Below are 8,297 nucleotides of genomic sequence, written 5' to 3' on the forward strand. Positions count from 1 at the left end.
CCCATAGCATACTGCATAGTTTACTACATGGTGGCTACTGTGAATGTTTTAAACAGATCGTGTGGTCATCACATGGTGTGCACTTTGAAGAATGATGGGGACGTGAACACTGACAGGTAAGCATTCCTCTGTTGTGTACTGGTGAGTGTAGCACTGGTGTTAAGCACTGCCCGGAGAAACAGATCCTTTGGGGGTGTAACTGGCATTTTGTTTTGATGCCTGGCACTATGAAAAAAATTTTTTTTAGTTTTAATGCTTAATAAGCACTCATTGAATGATTCCTCGGCCATGTACTGATCTGAGTGTCAGAGGTCCTAATGTCATTTAATCATAATAAGCCTATGAGATAGGTACAAATATGAGGCCAATATGATAGATGACCAAACCGCGCAGTGTTGAGGTGACCTAGCCACGATCACACAGGTCTCCTGTGCACTTTCTTGGTGCCACCACTGAGAAGTTGGGAAGAGGGAAGGAAGCTGGGTGGGGCTGAACTGAGTCCCTTCCTCCCTCCTCTAGTCACATGTTGAAGTGCTAACCTCCAAGGATCTCAGAATGTGACTACATTTGAAGATAGAGTCCTTCAAAAGGTAAAGAAGAGGAAGTGCGGCCATAGGGGTGGCCTCAGTGCAACAGGGCTGGTGTTCCAGGAAACGGGGAAATCAGGACACATGTGCACACGGTGGGGTGATGATGTGAGGGTGCAGGGTAACGGTGGCCATCTACAAGCCCAAGGAGAGATGCCTGGAGCAGACTCTTCCCTTGCAGTTGTCAGGAGGAACCAACCCTGCCGAAGCACTGACCTTGAACTTCCTGCCTATGGAACTGTGAGAAAATATGTCTGTTGTTTAAGCCGCCTAGATATAGTGCATTGCTATGGCAACCCCGGGAAAGCAACAAGAAGAGAAGGTACCCTAAATGGGCAGCTAGAAGCAGATATTTCAGCAGACCGCGGCTGCTTTTACTGCTGGGAATATAATGGGGCCCTGTTTCTGAGTTCTGCAGAAGGGGTGTTGGCCTGTTCCCCTTCTTCCTTTTCCATGGTGGAGGTCTTTAATGAAGGAGGAACCTTATTTTGGAAACCAGGTTGGAAAACAGTAGATAACTTCATTCAGAGAAGACTTCTTCAGCAGATGCACAGGAAGACAAACTCAATGGGATGAGAGTTCTCGGTGGAAGGAGAGAGTTTCTAGTTGAGGAAGGTTCCCCCTTGCCCGAAGCTGGGTACATGGGGTGCTCTGTAAATATTTGTTGAAACAAAGGCTTAATGAATGGATGGGTGTGTGGGTGGTGGATGGATGGCTGAAAAGCATCCCAGTATGTCTTTTTCAAACATACAAAGTGATCATGTAGATTTGTTATGGTCAGAAGTCAATACAAATATAAATATGCTCCCAATCATTCCCTTAACCCCCTACAGAAACCAATACTTAAGTGTTCTGAGCTGGAGAAGGTTAAGTATTTCTTTTCCTTAATTAAAACAATAATTACCTATCCTAGTGCTTGAGACTGAGTGAGCTTTACCTTATGGTGTTTTAATTTGTGTGGCTTGGTAGAGTGCTAAATAAGTGAACAGCTGTTGCCGCCCCCAAACAGCTGTGTTTCCTGGAGTCATGTATGAATGCCAAGGCCAGATCTGATGCCAGAAGTCGGCTGGTGAACCGCAGAGTTCTTGAATCAAAGTCAGACTTGTAACCGGGTGGTTTGACACAGCCAGCCACCAAGACCTCGATTTGAACCCTCACCACACCATGTGGTCACTTGGTACCTTGGGCACATTTTTTCACCTCTACAAAGCTCCACTTTTCCATCTGTAAAACAGGAATGCCTACCTCAGTGGATTGTTGAGAGGATTAAAAGGGAGAATTATGTCAAGTGTTAGCAAAGTGCTCAGTACTCCATAAATATCATACTGTCTTTGTTGATATCTTGGGATTATTAAGTATCCACTTAAGAAACAGAATAGGGACCTTGACCCAAACCCATTGGGAAAACAAGGGGATTCAGATTTCAGTTCAATATTCAATTACATCACAGTTATTCCCAGGAAAGTCCCTTCCACCCAGTAGACCCAGAGCAGGACAGCTCTCATCTCTCACATTTATCTATTTAACCCTCCCATACCTGAAAAGATGGGGTAACCCCTTCTCCAGGGACTGCCTAATGATTCATTTGATACCTCCCCCTGAGGATCTTGTTGTTTGAGTAAAGAGAGAAAAGCAAATGAATGTCCACAGCAGGGGAGGAAAAAAATTAAACAGATCATAATTATAGTGTCATCAATGCTTAAGTGTAAAGGGTAAACCTCACTAAAATAAAACCTAATTCCTTGATGAGGAGTCACAAGAGAGAGGGCTGATTAAAGTTGCACCCCTGCTGTGAAAATTTAGATATACTGTCCTTTGCTCAAGCAATAATCACCTTATTGAAGGCATTTGAGCTCAGGGTAAGCAAGCGAGTCACTAGAGTTAAAATTACACCAATGATCGTGTGAGTAAGGATAAATGCTCCAGAACGATTTGGCAGATCTGGACAGTCTGAAGATGTGCATGCCCTATGCCCTGATGATTTCATTTCTTGTTATTTACTCTTGACCCATGATCCTCAACCAGGTACGATTTTGGTTCCCCGGGAGACGTTTTGACAACATCTAGAGACATTATTGGTTCTTGAAATTGACGGACATTATTGGCATCTATTGGGCAGAAACCAAAGATATTGCTAAACATCCTACAATGCATAGACAACAAAGAATTATCCAGCCAAAGTGACAATAACACTGAGTATGAAAAACTTTGCCTGGGATACATCGATTCCTATGCATGTGGTGCAATGAACAGAAAATCCACACCATTTAAATCATATAGATTTTAATTGTTTACTTAATTAGAAGTCCAGCATAGGATTTGCAGACTGTAGCCTGTGCGCCATTCTGGCTCATTCATTGCTTACTTTCATAATAATTTTATTGCAATACAGTCACATTCATTCATTCATTCATTCATTCATTCATTCATTCATTCATGTAGTGTGTTTTATTTGGATACGTTTGTGCCACAATAGTAGAACTGAATAGTTTGTCAAACTGTATAACCATAATAAAGCTGTTTATTATCTAGTCCTTTACAGAAAAAGTGTGCCAACTTCGGGTCCAAAGGAAGGCAGACTTAAAATTGACTTTGTGGTACAAATATCTCATCGAGGATTAGCATGTTAGTTTAGTCATCAGCCTCAAGACTAAATATTGTTTTCAAAAAAGCATCCAAAGCAGAAAACTGGAACTGAAAAGATCTCCTTGTGTCCTTCTCTTGGTATGGTGTGTGGGAGGGAGGGCTGGTTCTTAGAAGTCACCCAGCAACTTTATACCATTGGTCAGATGTTCACCTCTATCTATGGCTGGCAAAAGGTAATGTATTGGCCATATGTACTGTGTGGATATCTGCCTGAAACCTTTGAAAGTGTCCTTATTTGACATATTTAGATATTTACAGGTCTAATCAATTTAAGATGAGGTAATACTGCATTAAAGTGGGTCCTAATCCAGCAACTAGTGACCTTATATGAACAGGAAAATCTGGACACAGCTACTCAGGGGGGAGGCAGTCCTGTGAAGATGCAGGTAGAGATTTGAATATTACTGCCACATGCCAAGAAATATAGAGTGCTGCCCACAGTCACCAGAAGCTGTAAGAGGCAAAGGATTCTCCCTGAGAGCCTTTGGAAGGAGCCTCCCTGTTGATATGTTGATTTCTGACTAACAGGCTTCAGAGCTGCAAAGAACAATTTTATATTGTTTTAACCCATCTAGTTTATGGTAACTTGTTACAACCACCTAAGAAGATAATATACTGTTGTATCAGAAGTAGTCTATGGTAACCAAAACCAGCTCGAATAACAGTAGGGTAACAAGATAGAAGTGTATTTCTTTTCAAATAAAATAAGCTTGTGGAAGGTGATATGGCTCTGTAATTGCGTTACATGGACGTCAGTATCATAGGCTCCTTAGGTCTTGCTTTTCTACTAAACTTCCACAGTGTTTTGTGATTCAAGATTGCTTCATAAATTCCACTCCATGCTTCTGCAGTCCCAGAATTCCACTTCACACCTTCACTCATGTTCCATTGGCTGGGACTCACTTAAGTGGCCACACCCAGCTACATGAATGCTGGGAAATGTAGTCTTTTGGCTAGGCATCAATGTGCATCAGTGCTGTTACCAAAGAAAAGGAAGAACAGATGTCAGCAGGTAATTGAAAGTTTCTGCCTCACCGTTTATTGCCTTAGAACCAGGATGAGAAGCAATAGCCTGCAGGCCAAATTTGTCCTTCAGCCTTTTTTAAAAAATATTAGAATACTGATTGAGGCAACTGTAAATTTACTTCAACTTTAGAAACTATATACAATGCTTCTTTCTACACTTTGTCCTCTTTTTCCCAATGGTAATATTTTGCAAAGCTATGGAACGATATCATCACAGGGACGTTGGCATTTATACAATCTACTAATCTTACTCAGATTTCCCTAGTTTTGGTTGTGCTGTGTAGTGGTTCGTTTATCTGCTACCACAATAAAAATACTCATTTCATGGCATTGATGTACGATTATTTGTTTAACCATCCACTCATTGAAGAATATCTGGGATGTTTCCAGTTTGGGGCTATGAGAACTAAAACTACCATGAACATTTGTTTACAGGTTTTTGTGTGAACATAAGTTTTCACTTTTCTGGGATAAATGCCTAGGAATGCAATTGTTGGGTCATATGGTAGCTGTGTGTTTCATTTTTCTAAGGAAGTGTCAAACTGTTTTTCCAGTAGCTGCAGCATTTTATATTCCACTCCCACCTTTTCCAGCAGTGTCTGAGGGGTCCAATTTATCCAGATCCTCTCTGGCATTTGGTATTGTCGCTGCTTTTTGTTTTCACATTCTGATAGGTATATTGTAGGGACATCTCACTGTGGTTTTTGATTTGCTCTTGTCTAATAAGGAGCAAATGATGTTTATCATCTCTTTGTGTATTTATTTGCTACTTACATGCACATCCTCTTTGGTGAGTCCATCTGGTTTTGAAAGTAAATTTACATTCTAACACATTCATACCTATTTTTTAATGTCACCTTGACTTGCTTTCATACCACAACAGCAGGGTTGTGCACTTGTAACCGGGACTAGATGGCCTGCAAGCCTAAGATGTTTACCATTATGTCTTTTACCAGAACAACTGATCTAGATACAATAAGATTTCCTCCTTGAGGCTGGGCACCAGGGTCCCCAACAAAATCAAGGATTATTGGCAAGGAAGAAGAAAATAAGTGACAGGATGCACTACCCTAAAACTCCCTCAGTGTTGCTAGTGGTGTTCACTATTGTCTTGTTTGAAATAATCCAAATTTGGAAGAAAAAATATCCATCAAGAGTTTATATTCATATAATGGAATACTATAAAGAATTACAAGCAATGAGCTGAATTCACAGGTAGATATATACATATATACCAGAAACATATTTAGTAAAAATAAGGCAATTATTTGCATGGCTTGGTATTGTTTATGTAAATTTGAAACATACGTGAAGTAATACTGTACGTTATTCACAGACATACACATATATTTTTAAATATGCTAGAAAAAGCCAGGTATGGTGATACATGCCTATACTTCCCACTAGTCTGAGAAGCTGAGGCAGGTAGATCACAAGATTGAGCCCAGCCTGGGAAACTTGGCAATGTAGCAAGACTCTATTTCAAAATAAAATATAGAAAAAGGGCTGGGGCTGCAGCTCAATTCAAAGGCCTTGGCTTCAAGTCTCAGTACTGGAAAAAAGGGAGAGAGGGAGAGTCTCGTGTCCAGAGATGGGACTTTTGGGAAGGTGATTGGATCATGTAGGTGCCATAGCTCATTGGTGGATTATTCTATTTATGAGTTCATAGTTGACTGTACTATTTGCTCAGAAGAACACTGGGGCTGTGCCCAGGAAGGGTGTTGTTTTTTTTTTTTTCCAGTTCCTCCTCCTTCTTTCTGCTTTCTAGATGCCATGGCATGAGCAACTTTCCTCATCAGGACCTTTCACAATGCCATTTCTGTGTTTGAGTCAGCTATCCATGAACTGAACCCCCTGGAACTGTGAGCCAAAATAAACCTCTCCACTTCCCTAAGTTTCAGGAGTCAGGTATTTTTTCTTAGCAATGGGAAAGTTGATCAATACAGCTACCCTTAGGAAGCAAGGGGTATTCTTCCAGGTCCTGGGGTGCTTCAGGAAGATTGGCTTCAGCTATCAGTCCCTTGTAAGAATTGCCTTGGTTAAAGAAATGGCCTCACTCAAGATCCTATTTGCTTCCAGGAGCAGTCCGTATCCTCCATCACACCAACATGAAGATGTAAAGATGCCCTTTGTCACAATTTGAGATGATTCTAAGGTGCAGAGAGACAACATCAATACCTCAGCTTCCTTGCTTCCTTTCCTTAATGGCAATGTCAAGGTGTCCCTAAAAATTGCAGGATGATCTCCATCTCAGATTCTGCTTCCTAATTCTGACCTGTCACAATAAGCATGTTAGACTGCCCACCATTTCTTCAGTGTCCTTGGTGGGTGTGTGCAAGGTCAATCATCTGTCTTGCTGATGTATGATGATCAGTTTAGTGAATCAGAAAATGAATCTATCCATGTCATGAACTTGGATTTCTCAGTTTCCAAAAGTGTGAGAAATAAATTGCCCAATTTATAGCATTTTGTATCTGAGAATAGGTTGCAGGAATTTTTTGGAGACAAGATCTTGCTATGTAAGGTCAGGGATATAGCTCAGAGGCACAGCACCTGCCTGGCAAGCCCAAGGTCCTGAGTTCAATTCTGGGTACCAAAAAAAAAAAAAAAAAAAATTGCAACGTAGTCCAAATTGGCCTTGAACTCACTATATAACCTATTTTGGGTTATTCATGAGCATTCTCTCTCTTGAACAATTCAGATTCCTTATATGGAAGTCAAAGACCAACAAAGGTGAGTCACTGACTGGACAAGAGATGTGCTCCTAATCCGAGGCAGCCCATGCAATGGACCAAACATACTTGCTCCCTCTGGTGTGGGTTTCCAGGAATCGAGGAAGATTTGCCATCAGGCAGTAAGGTGTAAATATAGCCAACATAGGTCTGCCTCTCGATCCTCCATCCTACTGGCTCTCAGTTCTGTCTTGACCCATTTATTCTTCATTCATTTGTTCTTGAGCTGATAGGAAAAAGGGATCCTTTTTCACTAAGCCTGCACTTAGTTCCTTGATAGCCACTAGCTACTTGGCTAAAGATTCCGGGTCCAGCTTACCCGGCTCATTCCTCCACCCTCTTTTCACCCACATTGTACTGTTGTTTCATTCTAACGCATGCCACCTGCCTTCCTTCCTACACAGGAAGTGCAATTTTTAACATTCCCCCAGGACCTACTCTGCTATGTGTACCTCATAAACATACACTAGTATCATGGGTTTTGATGCTAGGAATGAGGAAAAAGATGAAAAAGAGATGAAGTGGAGCCTACATTTTTTTTTCAAGAGCAAAACCGCCACTTGCATCTTTATTGTATAATTCTTATACAATTTGTTAGCTCATGTTTACATTCTTTTTTAAATTAATTTTTTTATCTTAAAGAGGAGCCTACATTGTTAACTAGCAGTTAGCATTCACTGATTCCACAGATGGTTACCAAACTCCTGCTATCTATTAAGTGCTAGGTGTTGGACCACTGCCATTTTCCTGTGGATGACAACATCACTATACCTGTAGAGAACTGACCATCTCTCATTCCATGTGTTTCTGACAGGGCTAGCAGTCATAGAACATGTGTGCTATGTGTACTTAGGGCATTTATGTGGTCAGGGTTGGCCAATCACGGCACCACATAGCCTAGATTATGGACATGTAATTCAAGATGGGCCAATCAGAGTCCTTCCTGGGACACTGTTGCTTACACATAGATGCTGGGAGTCAAACTCTCTTCTTTTGTCTACTGTTGCAACTGAGATGATATAATAAGCCTGGAACTGTCCACAGCGATGTTTTCTTCCAGCTGCAATAAAAGAAAGTGCAGCCAGAGAAAAAGGAGAAAGGGAGGGAGGGAAGGATGGAGGGAAGGAAGAGAGAGAGAGAACAAGAAAAGAGACCTGACATCTCTTTTGGGAGCTGGAATTTAGCTCTAATGTGGACATCTCAGAGCAAAAACAACTTCTCTTTTTAGCTGAAATCATTCCAAGTGAAGTTTCTATTTCTTTTAACCTAAAAATCTTCAGTGATCGAGAACCTGACCTAGTCTGGG

The sequence above is a fragment of the Cavia porcellus genome, unplaced genomic scaffold (genome assembly GCF_034190915.1).
Source record: "Cavia porcellus strain 051 isolate PalLab524CR breed Dunkin Hartley unplaced genomic scaffold, mCavPor4.1 scaffold_16, whole genome shotgun sequence".
Lineage (NCBI taxonomy): Eukaryota > Metazoa > Chordata > Mammalia > Rodentia > Caviidae > Cavia > Cavia porcellus.